General features: G+C 51.0%; 1 protein-coding gene across 12 annotated transcripts in view; it reads left to right on the top strand.

Annotated features, from left to right (window-relative positions):
* The window catches only part of Itpr1 (inositol 1,4,5-trisphosphate receptor type 1), a 315,448-nt gene that overhangs the window by 296,230 nt on the left and 12,333 nt on the right, over nucleotides 1-6,885 (top strand). The window lies entirely within an intron of this gene.

Here is a 6,885-nt window from a genome sequence, read left to right as displayed (position 1 = left end):
TGATTAATTTGCCCAAGGATGTAAGTGGGAATGTGTCCGGACACGCCTGCATGCGTATATAGATGTTTGCGTGCACACACACTTTCCTCAACTTGGCAGCTTGATAAACTCTACAATTGCATTTTTTTTGACCTCCATACTTTGAACCTTCCTCTACTGCAAACTCAGGGCTGCCCGACTTGCCCCTTGGATTCCTGCGTGTCCTGTTTGTCCTACACACTGATTTTGACAGAGCTAGACCATGGGGTCATCTGCTACCGAGAGGGATGCAGCTGTAAAAATACCTCCCCTGGGAAAATGTTCTGGATTTGACTGTCTTTCCAAGTTCTCTTTGACATGAGGCCTCCTACATGCCCCAGGGGATGTGAGCGTGAGGTCAGACCTTAGTCACTTGCATTCCGAGGCTGTGCGGGTGCACGAGACTTGTGCTTTCACCTTTCTGTCTTCAGCGTCTTCATGTTTCCATCTGTCCAGTGAGGCAGCCGAGCCAGAGAGGCCGTAGTCCCAGTTCTAGCTCTGAATTCCATGATGCAACTTTCAAAATCCAGTCGGGAATTCCTGAAATAGAAAAGAGGGCGGCACAGGCCTCGGGTGTAACGGGAGCAAGGTATCCAGAAGGAGGGTAGACTTGGGTGATCTAGTAAATATTTGGGGTCAGAATGCACAGGGCAGGTTAGGAAATGGGGGATTTGGAGAAGATGCAGAATTTGGAGACATGGTCCCTTGCAGATGATCTGTCATCCTTAGGAGAGGGCACTGCGTGGCCCCACTCTCTAAACCACTCTCAGGGCAGTGGCCAGCTGCTTTGATTCCTCAGGAAGTCTTGTGGACGGTGACCAAGAGCACACTTGTGAGCACTTCCTTCTCAGTGTGTCCAGGAGGTCTGACCTTGAGTAAACCGTTTCAGTCCTGAGTTGTCCGTCTGTGAACCCATCAGATGAAAGGCTCAGCGGGAGCCCTGTGGCCTGTCAAATAGCTCGTTAGCGAGGCTCGTGGCTGCTTATCTTTGTGCACGTTCGAAGATAAACCTGAGTGCTCTCCCCTGAAATAATAGTGAAGAACTTCGGAAAGCTGCCTGGGTAGGCTTAAAGACAATATTTTTATCGAATTAATAACAGCAAAATTAGAAACTAATGGAAACCAGAAAAGCATAGAGGAAAACCAATGAAAATTGCTAAAATCCCCATATATAACCACTGAGAACGTTCTGGTAAATTTCTTAGTTAATTGAGAAGGCCAGGAAGTTGCATAAGCAAAATCTCCTGGCCCAGCTGGGACGCTGACTGGGGAGGAGGGCGAGTCAGCCGGATTGTCTTTAGGCATCTCCAGCTGGCCGGCCCTGCCCTCCACCTTTCTGTCCTCTGCGACTTCTGGGTTCCTCACAGGGCAGCCCCAGGTGCCCAGGACCCAGCTGTGCCACTCAAGGTGGCAAGCCCTGCTTTCTCACAGTCCCCACAGATGCCCATGGAACAGTGCACCTGTGGCCCCAGAATGACTTCAAAGAACGATTTTGCAGCTGGTTCTTGTGGGGATTTCGTCAGAAGTGGGAGCGGCTCTCCCTGCTGGCAGGGGCCCATCTTTGTTATTCTCTATCATCCAAGAACAGCTATTAGCTGAGTCTGGGAGGGTAATTGGTCATTACAGTCCAGCTGACGATTATGCAATGTGGCCTGTTTTGGTAATGTCACTCAGAGCTCAAAACAGAACCGAACAGACGCCTCAACTTGCGAGCACCCGGCGCAACCTTCCTGGGGCTTAGTGGGTAAAATAGAAATCGGTGTCTCTGAAACCCAGAGAAAGAAACTGCGCAGAAGAGGCGCGCCGAAGCCGAGCTAGCACCTGGCTTGCAGTGCTGCCTCGCTTCTGGCTTTGTGACCGTGGGCAGGGGACATTATTGATCGATGATGCTTTTTGCACATTGCTTTCCAGGTTATGGGACACGGCCCTTTGATCCCAGTGCAGTAGCTAGTGATCTCTTTCAAAAAGAAAAAAGAAACCATGAGCTGAACGCGCTGAGCCCTTCACTGTCCCGTACACAAGTGGGAGAACCACACCTCGGACTCCACTTGGCCATTACCCCTTATGCTGTCACAGGGCTGTTGTAGAGATGTACGGACTGTGTGAAAGACAGGGATAGTGTACACGGTTTGAGACAACTGCCTTCTTGGTACCCAAATTTGGGGGTAGCCAACAGATTCCCAGGTGCGAACCCTTGCTTAATAGACTATTTTTAGAACGGCTTTAGAATAACAGAAGGACGGAGCAGGAGTACTGATTTCCAGATGCCCCCTTCTCTTTTCAGCTCGCCCCCCAGTGTCCCTGATTGTTGACATTTCGAGTCCCTGTGGTGTACACTGATGTGCCAGCACTGTACGCGTTGTATTTATAGTCTGGTACTAAGGACTGAACCTGGCGCGTCCTACCACCGAGCTGCACCCCAGCTTTTATTTTGGGACAGGGTCTGGCTGAGCTGCCGAGGCTGACTTCCAGCCTGCAGCCCCCCGCCCAGCCCGGGAGTCTCTGGGATGACACGCCCTGTAAATCCTTGGTTTCCATTAGGCCTGGCTCCTGGCGCTGTCCTTTGTACAGGTGTGGACAGATGTGCAAGGACATGATCCGCCATCAGAGCACCACACAGATGAGTCCTCTGTGCTCCTGTTCAGCCCTCGCCATGCTTCGCCTCCTCTGGCACCCACCGTCCTGCTGTGCCCAGAGTTGGGATCTGTTTTTTCATGGATAAATTTTATTCACTGAGCATAGCGATCACCCCTAGTTTGTTACTGAGAGTGGCAGATTGTGGCTCTTTCTGTTTTTTCTTTCGCTCTGATCTTAGAAAAATGAGCTCTAACCAGTAGTTATGTTTTTTTCTTCTATGGAAATAATAACCCTAACTCGCCACAGGGGCTCAAAATGTACCAAGTGTCCTGTCTTCCTGCTTTTGCAAAGTTCATCACCGTCCTCAGCCCCCATCTCTCCCGGCTCCTGGGATCCTCCGAGGGTGTGTGTACATGGGAGACTGAGCCTGTTTCCATACACACCCCAGTCTTTCTTGTCCCGCTTCCTGTTTGTAGGGTACGCAGAAATGCAGCTGTCACCTCAGTTGAAAAGACAGTCTTTCCTCTAGAATCTTCCCAGAGGGGCTTCTCCGGAGTAAAGGAGCAACTGCTCCCTTTTCCTAGAAACCACCTTCTTCCCATGACCCTTTTAAAAACCCATCAAGCTCCCCCGCCCCACCACCTAAAAACCTCATTCTCTCATCTGGCTATCAAAGAACAAAGCGCACAACTCATGGTCCCTTGTCCAGCTGGTAGCAGGCGCTCTACCTGGTGGACTTTGTTGTGGAGGTGATGGATTCTCAGGAGTCTTTCTTAGAATAGCCTCTTCAGTTGAACCTGGGAAGGAAAAAAAAAAAAAAAAAACCTGCTTCTCAGAATGGCCAACAAAATGTTTGCCTCACACAGTCCAGCCGCCTCCTCCTCTCCAACACCCTCCCCCTTCCAGTCAAGGACATTTCAAGAGGCCGGTCAGCGCCGCCCCCACATCCAAAACTTCAGGGTGTGCCTGTGCAGGGACTTTTCCAACTTTACCTAGAAAAGAACTAACCAGAACCCAGCGCTGTGGTCAGCCGCCTTCCGGCTGTGGCTTCAGTCAGTCTGTCTGCTCTGACAGAAGAAGCAGTGACAGGAACTTCCCTGGTTGGACCAGGAGGACCTGCAGACAGGGCTGCTTCACTGGCCTGTCAGGTGCCAGCAGCAAGGAGAAGGAGGGGAGCCGCCACCTTGGAGACCAGAGTGGCAGCTGCCACACACAGACCCGCTCCCAGCCCTCCAGCCACACCCACTCGCCCAAGGCGAATTCCTGTGAAGCAGAGTGTTAGTTGAACAGGGCTTTCCGAAAATGCAGTAGGAGCCAGGACAGTGAGATGTGGGGTTCTGCCACGAGCTGGCTGGAGAGCTTGTTATGGGGCGCAACTTAAGAACAGACCGGTCCCCACTGAGAAGTCCAAATTTGAGAGTCTTTATTACGCTGGCCGACTGACCGTCTCACACGATGCCCCCAAAAATGGCTGTTGGGACAACAGCCCCGACCACAGGGTTGTAGGGGTTCTTATACCAAAAATCACATCAATCATAAGTGTCTGTTGCTATGATTTGAAATTACACATTAACATCATGAGATCATCGACAGAGGGGGAAGTGGGTCAGAATGACCCTTACCTAGGTACAAACTAAAGAATGGTTACTAACATCCACACAATCACCGTTCACATGGTACATTGTTTAGGAGCAATGGGAATCAAAAGAGAGCAATTCTTCACCTCATAGGAGTTGCCTTTGTATATTATTAAACCTGTCACACCAAGTAACTGATGATGGTCACAGAGGTGGGGTGTTCCCATAGGAGAAGCTTATTTCCTACATAACATGGAGTCTTAGAGCAACATGGAGTCTGTTCAGTCATTTCCCTTAGAGTCTGGCCTGTAATATTCTCATGGAGTCAGATCTGTCAGCCCATCACAAGCTCCCTGGAGAGATGGAGCCCAGAAGCTCAGCATGTTGAAAGTCTGGCTAAATAGAAAGGCGCTGGATTCAGAGGTTCTCTCTGCTCTTGTGCGGGAACCTGGGAGAGTCTGAACATTTTCATTGTGAGATTTAGATCCTCTGTGTTCAGGTGGATCCGATCGGTGAGGAACCTTAGACCACACTGGAAATTCTCCTGAGCAGGATAAAAGGGGGAGAACAGTTTGGCTAGAATTGCTAATTAATTTAACTACTGGCTACTGTTTGGTAATTTGAAATTTGGCTCAACAGTCCAGAATATTTGTTTAATTAAAATACTGGCAGCATCAAGGATCTGCAGTCTAGGGATGTACTCACTTCTGTGCGTGCAACCCAGTGCAAATTCCCCGCAGTTGGGTTTGTTTCGTGTGGGCTGTGATACTGGAGAGCCTCCCACCCCGCTCTTCATTAGGAGACAGCTAAGGAGGCAATGGAGAGGAGCCTGTAACTGGTGAATAACCACACCAGGACACCCCTTTCCTACCTTTGCACTGAAGGCGCGCTGGGAAATGGAGGGGAGAGGCTTGTCCCCGGTACATGGCCCACGGTGGCCTGCAGCAAGCACAGCCTCTCTGTGAGGGTGTGGATTTTAAAGTGGATTCAGTTGCATATTCTACTCCATGGCATTTTTTTTTTTTTGAGTGGAATATAAAAGTATGTTCAATCATTTGCCATCAACTAAAAAAATGGACGTTCTGAAAGATGTGTTCTCTCTGCAGGTGCTTTTATGTGTTCTTGGGCAGTGCCTTCATGCCCCAGGATTATAGGTATCCTATGGACAAAAGCATAAATCAAGTAAAAAAATTAAAAAGCACAGGATCTGAGTGCCCCTCCTTCAGCATTGAGGGGAGCGGCCGGTCCTCGTGCCAGGGCCCCCCCCCGCCCTGCCCTCAGCACACCTGTAGGCACTCAGTCCCCTCAGCACACCTGTAGGCACTCAGTCCTTGGAGCCAGCTAGGGAGCTCCTGAGACTGGCGGCAGTCCTTAGACCCAGACGTATTCGGGGCAGGGACCGTGCCTGTCGGAGCTGCACTTCCTCATGCTCTCAGGCCTGGACTGGGCCCAGAAATTGTGTATGTTCCCTAAACAGCTCAAGCGGAGGAAGTCTGTGCATTTTGCACCAGTTTGTTTAAACACCTTTCTGAAGCCTTCCTGGGTGAGGGAACCACATACACGGTGAAAGCAGGTGGGAACCTGCCACAGAACAATTCTCATTTTAGTCTGTCACCGGCTGGTCCCTTGTCATTAAAACAAGGAGGAGATACTCTTCCCTAAGCTTTCAGCTGTCTGCAGGCTTGTGCACGGATCTTCCAGAGTCTTTTGAAGACGTCATTCATGTGGACTCTGGAAACCTGCAGTTCGTTTTTCGTGAGGGTTCGCTACGCAGATGCAGCCAGGAGAGGCCGATTCCCTTGCAGCTCCGTGCGCAGTCAGCTACAGTGCGTCCTGGCTGCAGTGGCAGCCACCTGTGGTCAGGCAGGGTGCCCTCTGCCTGTGTGCCACTGTCGAGGCTGCCTGCCCGCCCTGTCTGCTCTCTCATCCCAGCTCCAGTCACACGGGTGGCCTTCCTCAGGCCCAGGCCTTTCCCACAGAGGATTTCGGCCAGCCAGTTTCGGGTGGTCGGTCCTCTCTGCCACCATTCTCCACTCTGCTCATTCGACACCTGCTCCTTTCCTGCCTGGACATCCACTCTGGTGGCAGGAACCCCGATTCCATTCTGAGCAGCCCAAGGCGCAGGACCAGATCCTCACAGATGCCGTATCCTCAGCAGGAATCAGATACAGTGAGGGCCCTGAAGTGCTGGTTTCATTTGTTACAATTATTTTTAAAAAATCCTTTCCAGTGTTCACACTTCTTATTTGAATTCATATAACTATCGACTATCCCCCCCCCCAAAAAAAAAAATACTCAGTTATCGCAGCCTGATTTGTAGACCCTAGATCATTTTCAGGGTCTGCTGTGGAGAATAGGCATTAGTCCCCTGCCACCACCCACCCTTGCCCTCCCCAGCCCCTGACAAGCCACTTGCCCTTGCAGAGCCTCCGATTTCCGCGTCTTTACTTACAGTGGTGGGATGGTGATCTCTAAGCTCCCTCCTGGTGGTATGTTTTGTCACATCCCAGTTGATGGCCTAGCTCTAGGCTCCTCCCTCTTTGACAGTGCAAGTAGGACTTTGGTCTCTTTCCTCTGCAGTCCCTTCTCCTCCTCCTCTGGGATCAGTCTACAAACTAGTAGCAGCCACTGTGGTGTCCAGAGCCTCCGATGGCGGGTTGGCCTCCTGTGGCCTCCCTACAGCTCTGGGCTTCTGGTCCCATCAGCTGGCTGC

This window comes from Sciurus carolinensis, chromosome 19 (assembly GCF_902686445.1).
Source record: "Sciurus carolinensis chromosome 19, mSciCar1.2, whole genome shotgun sequence".
Lineage (NCBI taxonomy): Eukaryota > Metazoa > Chordata > Mammalia > Rodentia > Sciuridae > Sciurus > Sciurus carolinensis.
The sequence above is the reverse complement of the archived record's forward strand: the minus strand, read 5'-3'. Positions and strand labels throughout refer to the sequence as shown.